This window comes from Ochotona princeps, chromosome 4 (genome assembly GCF_030435755.1).
Source record: "Ochotona princeps isolate mOchPri1 chromosome 4, mOchPri1.hap1, whole genome shotgun sequence".
Lineage (NCBI taxonomy): Eukaryota > Metazoa > Chordata > Mammalia > Lagomorpha > Ochotonidae > Ochotona > Ochotona princeps.
In genome coordinates this window covers 74,325,553-74,338,427 of record NC_080835.1, presented here as the reverse complement: position 1 = coordinate 74,338,427, position 12,875 = coordinate 74,325,553, and positions in this window count along the sequence as shown.

The following is a 12,875-nucleotide window of genomic DNA, read 5'->3' as shown; positions in this document are numbered from 1 at the left end:
GCCATTAGAAGATCTCTCTCTGTCTACGGCCATACCACCCTGAACGCGCCTGATCTCATCTGATCTCAGAAAATCTCTCTCTGCCTCTGTCTTGCCCCCCTCTTTCTGTAATGATGACTTTGAAGTAATAAATAGATGTAGAGGAAAACAAATACCCTCCGTCTACAGTCCTTTGTTGTAACAGCAAACAAATATAACGTGCAATATCTTCTATAAAAGCACTACAACCACAAAAATACACATGGTCTCACACATACATATGTGCGTGTTTCTATGTCCACCCTTCTAATTGACCAGCACACTCACACCCCTAGCCTTACAGAGATGCTCTTGGCAGAAACTGCCAATGCTTGTGCAGGGCCCCCAGAGCAAGGACTGCCTGGATCCTGGCCTCAGGACTCCGCCTTCACCGCCAACTCCCTCTTCTCCAGTATCCAAGTGCTTCCCACTGTGCACAGCCCAGCACCAAAACACAGCCCGTACATGCAAAAATGCACTTGTGCTTCCCTGGCCAGGGTACAGAAATTGCACCTCATCTGTATGCTCTCATCAGCTTTCTAAGGATAGGTGAGTCACTTTCTTCTTTGTTTTTTGTTTGTTTGGTTGGTTGGTTGGTTTTTTTTTGTGCACACTTCTATGGAGGTGTTTGTTTCACAGGTGGGCAATGTCTAGCAGGTGAGACACCCTCATCCCATACCGGAGTGCTGTGCTTGGCTCGCCACGTCCCGCGCCTCTCTAACACAGACCTTAGAAGGCGCTCTCATCTCCCAGCCTCAGCCTGGTGCAGCCTTGGCTGTTGGGAGCATTTGAAGAATAAACCAGCATCTTAGAGGTGCTTGTTTCTTGGCGCAAGACAGCTATTTTTGCCGTGGTATGATGGTTTTAATTTCTGCAAGGAATTGGTCCCTTCTCATCTTTGCAGCTGGGGCAGACAGGAGTTTGGGTGCCCTTGTCTCCTGCGCTGCTTGCTTGGGGGACTGTAGCTTTTCTCCTGTTCCCTCCCTGGGGGGAGGAGGGATCAAAGGCAGGAGCAGGTGCGCCCCACCCGCCAAGGGGAGCCCTGCTGATTGGGCAAACAAAAGCCTCCAGCTAAAACGTTGGTGGTGAGAGAATTGCAGGAGCTCTCGACAGCAAATTAGGCATTTAAAGCCCAGCGCAGTGGCTTTCGGAGATTAAATGCATTATAGATTTGCTAAACCAGAGGCGATTGAAGAGAAGGGAGGCAGATCATTGCGCCCCTTCGGCGACCGGGCGGGCGGGGCCGCCCTGGTCGGTGTACAATCACAGCAGCAGGAATGCTAGACACGCGGGCTTAATTTTTCATTTGCAATCAAGGCCACATCCCCAATTCTCAAAGCCCTAGAAACAGCTCCTTCTCTGGGTTCCTTTCACAGGCCACGATGCAGAGAGAAGGGAAAATTATCCAGAGATAATGGTGCTGATTATGGGATGGCAAGTGGCTGGGAGGAGCAGCAGGCACCTACACATGAGAAGCAGGAGCTCAAGGCTGGCTCCAAGGGTTCAGGACCATCCCCACACCCTGGGGTTGCATCAAGGCCGCTTGGCTCAGGAGACAGGCTGAGATGTCTTAGAAATGTCTCTTCCTTCATTTCATCCCCACGCCTTGTTTTTAAAGATTCATTTGAAAGACTGACTTACAGAGAAAGATCTTCATCTGTGTCCCTAGAGGGACGCAATGACTCAGCTGGAGCAGGAGTCTCGTCCTGGTCTCCCAAGTGAGTGCAGGGGCCCAAGCACTTGACCCATATTCAGCTTCTTTGCTGGGTACATCAACAGAGAGCTGGTGCAGAAATGGCGCAGCCAGGACTCAAACTCCTACCCGTATAGGATATTGGTATCTTCAGGCTACAACTTAACCCATTTGACCACAATGCCAGCCCCTCACCCTTCTTTTAATCCAAGAAAAACAGTGGCAGAATTGCAGAAGGCAGAACACTGGGAACAAGTAAGATGACAGGTGTGATTAGGGGAGTCACAGGCAGGAAATTAGAGGCCTGGGATTCCACGCCCCCGTGGACCCCGCCTCTGGTGGCCTCTAGGGAGTCTGGACAAGTCGGAAGCCCTGTGGTGGCTTTGGCCCTTCTGAGGAGGTGGTGGGACCGGGGCGATGCTTACGCTGCCCTGCATGTTCCCACCCACTGAACAAACATCAGATGGGACCTGCTAGGTTCTCAGTCTATTCTGAAAAGGAGACAAAAGAATATTAACTCCAGCTACCATTTGAGGGACTCAGATTAGACCTCGGCAAAAGCAGAATGATCACAGAGGGGAGTTGTTAAACACAAAATTGGATCCAACAGGAGGTTTCCAAACCTTCTTTTCTCCAGAACTTGAAAGACTCAGAACAATTCACTAGTGTGAGGGAGCGTGTGTCTGCTCCTTGAGGGCGGCCTGCCCTGATTGAATTGCATCTGGGATTGCATTCCCTCCTACCAGCCTGACTCGTGCCCAGGCCCTCCCTCTGCACAAGGCATTTCACCTTGCATCCCTGATTTCCACGTAGCAGAGGGTGTTGTAGTCCCGACAGGAGGGCACGGAAGGTCAGTATGTGACATCGCCAAAGGCAGTCACTGCAGCTGAACCAGGATGGAGTACTGCTGGTCTCACAAGCCACGCTCTGTGTCTGGCACACTTCTCTGGCTAGCAGGAGGTGGAGGGAAGGCCAGGGGGGTGTTCTGGGAAGCACGGCCAGCACCCCCACTGCAGAACCCTGGGCTGGGGCTGCAGCTGTGCGGAGAGGCCTCCTCGGGGGACTCCCAGCGGACCGGAAGCTCCAGGCATCAGGACTTCAGAGACAGCGGCGGCGCTGACAGCAGCCACCTGTGATCAAATATTCCTTTTGCTCCTCTCTCGGGCTTGCAGAGTTGCTGCCACAGGACCACATGCTTCCTGGAAGTGTGGTGGCACAGGCCATTAAACCCAGGGAGCGAGAAGAGAAGCTGGCATCCCTGCATGGACTGGTAAGGATGGCACCAGGCCTCCTGCCCAGGGCCCTATGAGCTGGAGCACCCCAGTAGTGGCAAGGACCCAGGCCCACCATTGGCCCACCCCCTCTGACATGAGAGCAGCCCTTCTCTGTTCCCTTAGGAGTGGGAAGCCATCACAGCCCCCAGCTGGGATGGAGGCAAGCCGCAGGCGTGAGCCCCCACCCACCCACCACGGCTTGTTGTTTGGGGCACAGAGGGTCCTTCTCTGTTCATGGTAACAATAGCAGGCTGCACCTGTGAGGGGTGGGCGGGTCATAGGAGGCAGCAGGCTGGAGCGCTCTTCCTAAATGCTCCGTGCACAGGCTGCCACGGCTGCTCTCAGCTGCCATCACCACCACTGCCAGCAGCACCGCCGCCACTGCCAAGGCCACTGTTGCCGCTTCAGGAGCTGCGACTTGCACAAAGAGATGAGAAGCAGCAGACATGCAGGACAGGGCACATAAAGGCAGGCCTTTTTATTTCCTCTGTCACATAAACTTTTTCTAGAATTCTGCCCCAGATCCCCAGAGCTATTAGAACCCAGCCTTCTTCTTCTTTTTAAATATTTGTTATTCCTTTTTATTATTATTATTGAAAAGACAGAAAGAGAGACAGAAAGAGACCTTCCACCTGCTGGTTCACTCCCCAAATAACTGCAATGGCCAGAGCTGAGCTGACCTAAATCCAGGGGCCAGGAGCTTCTTCCAGGTCTCCCACCTGGATGTAGGATCCCAAGACATTGACCCAACCTCAGCTGCCTTCCCAGGCCACAAGCAGGGAGCTGGATGAGAAGTGGAGCATCCAGGACACAAATCGGTTCCCATATATGGGAGCCTGGCACTTGAAGGGGGAGGATTAGCCAATTTAGCTATTACTCCAGGCCTAGAACCTGGCCTCCTTCTATATCAGTTGCCTCATGGAGATGGTCTGGGCCAGCTGGGGTTTCCATTTGATCCTGACTGGGGGGTGGGTGGCTGGGCATCTCATGTCAACTCTGAGAGGCTGTAGTAAGGCTGCAGTTTCACTAGGAACTGTTGGGCAGTGGCTGGGCGACACAGCCTGGGAAGCCTCTGCCTTCCTCCCTTCCTCCATAGCTCCCTCTTTCTTTCTCTTGTTGTGTTTGGCAAGGATTAGCCTCCCCCAGATGCTGACACAGCAGCACACCTGCCCAAGGAAAAACCTGCAGCAACTAGAAAAAGAATGGGGTGAGGGGCAGACTGCCAGGTGGGGGCTGGTACCAGAAGGGGCTCCAGCCTGCCTTTGCTGCTTATCTTCTATCCAGTGTGGGATCATTTGATAACCGTAGAATCTGGGCTCCTGGAACAACGGGCATAGGCTTTTCTCGCCGGGCTGGAGGCCTGGGTCCGTCACGGTGGCGCCAGCAGTTTTGCTGTCTAGTGAGCGCCCTCTTCCCTGCCTAGAGCCACCTGCACTCTTGTTCTTCTTCCTCTGGTGCATTCTGATGCCCTCACAAGGGGATCCCTCTGAAGCCAAACTCAGTCACCCCAAAGGCTGCGTCTCCAACGCCATCACTTTCGGGGCAGAGCATCCATGGATGGTTCTGAGGGAAGCAACAACATCCAGTCACAGTGATGGCTCATACCAAAGGCTGTCCCTGGGGCAGGGGCTGGGCTATTGTAGTGTCTGAGTCCCAGCTCTACTTTCACTCCAGCATCCTGCTAATGCACAAACTGAGAGTAGCAGGTGGTGTTCAGACACGTGCCGCGTGGGAGGCCTGGCTGGAGTTCCTAGTTCCTGTGCCACCCATGAGGAAGGCCTGGTGGAGTTCCTAGCTCCTGGCTTCTCCTTGGCCCAGCCCCCTGGCTGTTGAGTGTGAACACTTGGGACATCTGCAATGTGAACCAGTAGATGAAAGATATCTTTCTCTATGTCTTTCTCTGTGCCTTTCAGAGAAAGGCACAGAGAAATAAAAATAGATAAAATTTATTGAAACATCTCTTGCTGCATTGGGGTTGAGAGGAACAAGCAGTACCTTTTTTTTTATCCTATTAAACTCAAAACACACCAAATGCCTGGGGTGGAGGACGGAAAACAAAGAGAGCCAGAGCTGCAAGACCTGCTTCCCTGTCCCCTCTCTCCCCACCTGGGCATCAGACTGTGACTGTGGCATGGCCCTCCTTGGAAAGACAGACAGACGGCTCCCCTGCTATCTGTATGGTGCCCGTTCATTCAGGAGAGTAAGAACGTGCAGGCCATAGAGCAAGCAAATAGCAAACCAGTGACAGGCTGAGGGGCGTGAGAACACGTGCACGTATAGGTGGGCAGGTCTGATCAACAAGATCTTGGAACACAACTCCTGAATCCAATCGGTCTCCTGCCTCTACCCCCAGATCAGACAGTTCTGACAGGCAATTAAGTGAGAGTGAAAGGGGAGGATACGGAGGAAAGACAAGGTGTTAGGGGAGGGCTCTGGCCACGGCTGTTCCCTGCTACTGCTAGGACAGGGAAGGGTCTGGGGCCCACAGGTTTTTAGCCAATGTCTAGGGAAAGACAGCTCAGGCTGCTGCGACCCTCTCCTGCGTAACAGCCGGTAGCAGAGGTTATGTCCACAGCAGAGCCCTGGACTGTCTTCCTGTGCATCTCCTAGTCTTAGCCTCCTGGTGCGGACTCAGCAGGTGTCTGGGCCATGTAGTTGCCCTGTACTGCAGCGGGGAGGCAAGAGCAGTTCTGGAAGTGGTGTTATTCACCAGCTCTGCTCTCTCATCTCCTCTAGGAGCTTCTCCCTGTCCCTCGAGCCCACCGGGAGGGCTTCCTGCTTCTGCTAGCCAGCAGCAACTCTGGGCACTGCTACCTGTGCTTCTTGCTCTGGAGCTGATGATGGGGTGTTGCTCATGGCAGAGGGGAGTCTCTATTGACCCCCCACAATTATCATATGCAGGCCATGCCTCACTCGGGTATGTCTACCCTAGGCAGGAATGCAATCCTCCCAGTCCAGGTGCTGGGAAGTCAACTGGGCCATCCTGGGAGCCAAAGCAGCCCAGCTCATCAGGGGCTCTCCAACTGCAGGAACTCTGTGCTATCCACCTTCTAATGTAATGACTGCTTACTTCTCTTGTCCCTTGGAACTGTGAGTGTCCTGAGTGCAAAAGCTTTCTTGGAAAGTGTTTGGTTTGTCTCGCCAACATTTCCAAGCATGCTGATCACATAGCGGGGTCCCATAAAAGTTGCTGAATGAACAAATGTATGGATCAGGATGCGTTAGCATTGCGCCCACGCTCCTTTGACAGATGGTACAACCCCAAGGTTGGAGTAGGGTAACTCACTCACTCCTCTGCATCCATCTTCGCCTCACACTTTTAGGAGAGTAGAGCTTACCAACAGCCATGGCTTCCTGGAAGTTCTCCTAGTAATCGGTCTTGCTTCCTTCCTAGCAGAAGCACGGCCTACTACCTTCCATGAAGACCAGCTGAGAAGCACATTCCCATGGAGAGTCCCCTCTGCTGGTGATGGGGGCGGCGCCAGGTGAAGCTGCCATATCGGCGGGAAAGCCCTCGCCCCCGCTGTGAGGTGGCTGCTTGTCATAGGAGCTGCCTCCACCGTACATCTGTCTTCACTGCGTGCGAGGGGTGGTAGGCTTTAAATTACTTTAGCTATAGATCTCACAATTACTCTCCCTCTCTCTAATTTGAATGTTAATGTATTAGCTACAGCTTTGCCTTCTAGGCTAGAAATTGTTTCCCCCCCTCCACCAACCCCCGCCCTGAAATTATACATCCAGATAGAGTAGTGTTCATTAAAGTAAGATTAGGAGAGGATAATATGAGAGAGGTATGTAATCTTTTGCAAATGGTTAGTAAATTGGAACTACCCCAATTACAATCTTGTTCATCACACAGGGCTGAATTGTGGTGCTTGGGACGGAGCCTCAGCTACAGCTCTGCTCAGCTCCCATTTCATAAATATTGTATACACATGATATTCTCAGCCATCTGCTTCACTGGTCGCTGAGCACATTTTCTGACTTTCTGGTTGACTGCAGAGAGCGGCAGGAGCTGGGCGAGCCTTCCCACCTGCCTGCCCCCAAGCCCAGGGAGGCTGGCCTTCCAGAAGAGCTCCCAAGGAGCCTGCCTGGGGGTTCGCTGGGGGTCTCTGGGAGGCTGGAGGTGACCAGAGAGCCTTCACCCCCCCAGCTCAGGGAGGGGTGAGGGTTGGGCTAGGTAGGTCAGCTCGGCCTCCACAGCAAGGCCCACCTCTCCCGCCCCCTCCTCTATGTCAGCAGGTGCTGCTCCTTCTGCTCAGGTTCCTGTTGCTGTCAAAGTGGCAGATGAGAGAACACGGGGATGCGGGGTGAGGAAGCCTACAGTCAGTGTTGGTCTTTGAATTCCACCCTGCCATTACCTGCCCTGTGATCTTGAAGCAATCCCTTGCCTGTTCCACATCTCCAAATCTGTGGAATGGGTGAGTTTCTATCCCACAGGGTGGTCATGAGTTCCCACTTGGCAACATCAAGAATATGCCCGGTAGGTACTGGGTGTTGTTCCTTTGCAAAGGCATGCTGGGTCTCTCCTTGCAGATCTGACCTCTTCCTCGACAGAGCAGCAGAGTGGGGGACTGGTGCTGGATGCCAGTGCCCAGCAAGTGGGAACAGACACAGAGAAAGGGCTGCGTCTCCACACGTCAGTAGTGCCCGCGGCACCACTGCCTACACAGGCTGCTTCCTCCCATGCTCTCAGTTCCTTGAGGTGTAGGTGCATTGTGCCCATTGTACAGAGCAAGAAGGTCAAGTCCAAAGCATCTCACTGCTTTGTTTAAGAGTTTCCATTTGTCATATGTCACCCAGCCCATGTGCTTATTCTTCCCTTGGTTCCTCTTGAAATTCCTGCCTTGTTGGTCTGTTGGGCAGCCACATCTCTCTCCCTCTCTCTCTCTCTCTCTCTCTCTCTCTCTCTCTCTCTCACACACACACACACACACACACACACACACACACTCCTTGGCCCTCCCACACGCTGTGTATTTTCCCTGGTTTCAACCTCTCTTTCAACTGAGACCCTTCCAAAAGCCCCAAGCTGAAGATTAGACAAGGCTCCTCTAACAGAGGCTTTGTCAGGAACCCTCCAGAGTTTTCTCTGGAGCTAGCTCTTCAGCTGGCTCTGCCCTGCTGGCCTTCCTGGGGATGGGGCCTCAGCCAGCCATCAGGGTGGGGGCTAGGCGACGCAAGCACTAGTTACACCTCTCCTGTCTCTCCCTAGCGCTCCAGATCCCCCTGCTCCACCTTGCCACTCAGAGATCCAGGACACTGCTGTACTGCCCCGTGGGGACACTCAGCCTTCTTGTTGGTGGCAGCAGGGGAAGACAGCGACAAGCTGGAGGATCCCCAATGAGCAGAGGACGCAGGCCCCGTCTGGAACAGGGCACTTCCTTTCTGCTCAGGGCTGTGAGTATATGGCCAAGTTGCAAGGCAGTGGGACACATCACGGAGCATGTGAGGTATGCGATCCACCCCCAGGAACTTGTGTAACTTGACATTTGGTGTATTCTCCATGCCTAGCTGCTGTATGGAGGAGAGCAAAGCCCTAAACGGCTGTTGAATAACTGAGCCTCTCCGTGTCAGTCAGTCACAACCATGCAAACAGCACACGGTGGTGGGTGGAACTGGCCGTCCCACCACGACCCTCATCTCCAAAAGGTGTGGCCTCTAGATGCTACCTTGGTGTCTTCCCTGCACATACAGTAGACAGTATTGTACATTCAGGCCCCTGGTGGATGTGTCTTTCCTGAAAAAGGTGATATATGTTACACTGCCTTCACCAGCTTCTCACACACCCAAGACAAGCAGCTATTCAAGCTCAGCTCACATTTCCCAAATGACTGCTATGTGCCAGGCATACCGCCCATCCCCACGAGGGCGCTCATGTGAACTGGGTGAGGTGAGCCCTGCTCTTCCTGCTCTGCAAATGGAGGAATGAAGTCTGGATCCAAAAGCCTTGAGCTGGACAAGTGTTTTTCACACTACAGCATTCAGGAATTCACCGGGGGGGGGGGGGGAAAGCGGGGGACCTGGAGAGAACACAGCTGACCAGACTGCTCTGTCAGGCTAGGCAGGGTCTGCTTATCTGCACTTTGGTGCACTCCAGGCATTGGAAAGTCATGGCAGCCTTGCTGCCTACTGAGCACATGGTACGCCTCTCTGGTTAACTTGACTCATGGCCCAATTGGGAGAGGCTGGTATTGGGGTCTCCTCCATGAGGCCTCTTGTCACTGGAGTGTGCCAAATGAGAGGACCATCGCATGAGCTCTGGGATGCTCTGCACATCTGACACTCTATGATTGGATGAGCTAAAGCAAAGTAACAGATTCTGTTTAAGTCTCTTCCTGGGTGGGAATGCTACAGATTAGAAGTTATATGGCAGTAAATAGTCAGGGAAACCGAGGTGGTACAAGGTGGCCGCTGAGCTCTTAGCGTCTCAGCCAGCTGTGGGGGGCCTGCTGCTCAAGGTGACTACTGATGGCCTGGTTATGGAGACAAAGCCCACACTTGGAGCAAGTGGGGAAACACTGAGATTCAGCCTCGTGCTAACTGGGCCCAAGTTTGCTTAGAAACAACCAGAAGGGTCCTGGAAGCGCCGCTGAGCCCAAGGGATTGACAATGATCAGTGGTGTCGCAGTCCAGCACAACAACCCAGTGTGAGGTGAATGTTTCAAGGGATGAAGACATAGGCTGCAAGATTTGTCCCAAGTCAACTTTTCTTAAGGGAAGAAGTTGGGATTTGAACCTAGGCCTGCTAATGTCAGAGATTGTGTGTTCTTCCTAAGCTTGGGCAGACGGAGCCAGGAAGAGGACCCCAGCAGAGCATGGCTCAGGATGTGCAGGGAGAAGACCCCAGCAGAGGGGGTTCAGGCAGTGCAGGGTGTGTGCAGGGGGAGCACACCAGCAGAGGGGGCTCAGGCAGTGTGAGGTGGGTACAGGGAAATGAAGCAGCAGGAAGGAAGAGAAGGGCTGAAAAGCCCCCGCGCTGTCCCTGAGTGTGAGGACTGCATAAAGTGCCTTATCCTCTCCCGGGATACTTGTGGAGAGTGGCCAGGACCCAGACACAGCAGGTGCATGGGAGGGCAGTGACTGGCTGCCTAGGGGCTGAATTTCTGCTGCCCCTCTCCAGGTCCCTGTGTCTTTGTGCTGATGAGAGAACAGGCATTTATTCTATCACACTGAGCTGCAACTCTGGACCAAATCAAAGCATGGCTTTCTGGTTGGGCCAGATCTTTGTACCTGTACACCTGTTGACTTGACACCTGGTCAAAGGGGAGATCGGCACAACCATGTCTGGTGGCCCTGTGTCCCTCCCAACACACACACACACACACTCTTATGGAATCCACCTGGCCTGGACAGAGGGCTGGGGACTGGAGAATCTGACTGCCAGCTGCTACATTCCCTCCTTCCTGGCAGGTGTTCCCATCCGTCTCTCCTAAGAAGGGCTGCCAGCTGGGCTGGAAGCAGCACAGAGAATCAAATCCACAAGGTCAGGGAGCAGCGGCACAGCAGCAGCTATTCTGGCTCCTGACTTTACAGGATGAAGGAACAAAAGACACCATGAGAGGAGGCTCACGGTCAAGGGCAGCAGCAGCTTTGGTGGACCTCCCCTCCCCCATGGAATACTTAACACGGAATATGAAACTCAAGTCTTTATTACTAAGCAGAAAGAAAGTAGCCGCCTCGCAGGGTGTGAAGCAGCAAGAGGGGTGCGAGGAGAAGCCACACTCTGAAATCAATACCGCCCAGGACAAGCATTATCCCATGTGGAACACCTCAAGCCTCTGCCTAGAAAATTTGATTGGATCTTCAGAAAAACCTATTAGTGTGTTGTCAGGACCTTCTGGTGATAACTGACCAGCTCTCGCCAATCGATGCTCTTCACTTGTGGAGCTCCTGATTTTTTAACAGCATAATTGTTTTTTTAATAACGGGCTGGCTCACCCACTCCAGCGAGCCAAGAGTCAAAGCCAGACGCCCAACTTAAAATATAGAGCAGCGCCATGCTCCAGCCACTTCTTCCTAATTGCACAATTACTTTAGGGAGCACCCGAGAATGAGGACAGTGCTGGGTGGGGGCGAAGCGCTTTCCACAGAGTGGGGTTGTTATGAAAAGTCACAGAAGTAATTACACAAGTCAGAATTATTTACTAAATGAGAGCCAGTCTTCACAAAAGAGCCTTTATTTATTTATTTAGTTTTTAAAGCGAAAGGGTAAAAACGGGGTGGTGATCCCAGGATGGAGGATTCCGTAAAGCAACAGTGGAACTACTCGTCAATTATTGCAGCTTTTTCATGTTCAACTCAGAAGCACACCTTCACTGTATGCGGGGGCGGGCTTTAAATGCACCATCAAAACAGCAGGGTTTATTTTTTCTTTTTACTGTACCTTGGATCGGAGATGTCAAAAATACTTTACAAACAAATAACTGGAGACAATTTGGGATTGAGACTCTTTATAGCTGGAGAGCTGGGCCCAGGGAGGAAGCGATTTGCCCAAGGTCACTGGCTGAATCAGAGGCACAGCTGGAAACACTGCTCATGAATACAGGCTCCTGGAGTCGAGCTCATCACAGTCAGCCTACCCTCCTCCCACACACCAAAACAAAACCTTAGAGCCAGAAAACAGCATCAGGGCCGAGAACCCCAACACCCCCGCCCCACTCCGAAGCCCAGGTGTCTGCCCTGACAATCTGCAGACCAGGGCATGCAGGTCAGATATCGCTATGGACTGCTGTGGCCGAGCTTGGGAGAGACTGCGTGGCTAATGAGACTTTAAAGTGTTCGCTGCACACCTGGGGCAGCTGAGCTTGCCATCAGGAGGCTCTGTCAGATTCCTGCCAAGCATCAGGCTTCCAGGAGAGGTCGATGCCTCTTAACACTGTTTCTGTCAGCCCACCTGGCAGGCATGGTTTTCCCGGGCTGGATTCCTCCAAAACCTGTTCTCTGTGCTCAGGGTTAGGGGGCAAAAGTCAGGCAAGCGCAGAAGAGAATGAGAGTGAAAGGGAGAACAAGAGAGAGTGATAGCGAGAGAGAGAAAGAGAGAGAGAGAGAGAGAGAGAGATGAAAGAGGAAACAGGACAGAGGCATTGCTGTTTGAAACCTCACTTAACTGAGAACCTCTGCCGGCAGAGCCTTTGTCCCATAAGCAAATACATTACAAATCAGTACAGTTAGTTGACGGCCAACTGAGTGCTAGTTAAGTTTGGTTACAGTTTATGGGTTGACAATGTTATGGTTTTGGAAGATGCTGCATAATCAGCTTGACTTGACAGTTTTCTTTGTATTTTGGAGCTTCTGGTTTTGGGGGGCTTTGGTTTTATTTTTGCTTCCTCTGTTTCTTTCCTGGTCTCAAATATGTTGACAGGCCCCTGATATGCTTACAGGTCTGTACTTAATTGACCTTAAGGGATCTGACAGCCTAGACAGACAGGAGAAAGGAGAGGTGGGGAAAAGCAAAGTTGATCACGACAGCAAGAAATCAAAACCAAGGAAAAACGAAATCGTAACAATGCAGACTGAGGGAGTTGGAGAAACTTCATCCTCATTGGTTAGAAGGACAAAAAGAGTAGACATTGCCAGGCCATTTCAAGGAAAGAGTTGGACACACACAGACCAACCCGACCACAGATGAAAAAAGGCTCTTGTAATCCAATAATTTATTGAACGCAGGGCCAGATAGTGCACACTTGTAGCTTCAGAGATACAGAACAGCATTAGATACTGTCTCCACTCCCAAGGAATTCACCGTTTTATTGAGGGAGACAGAGAGGCAAACAAACAGTTCAGATATGTGATAAGGACACAAATTGAGGTAAGTGTGAGGGCTTGCGAAAGTGCAGGGAAGTGCCCGAATCAGCCTTCTGGGAGTAGGAGCGCCCCTGAACATTCCA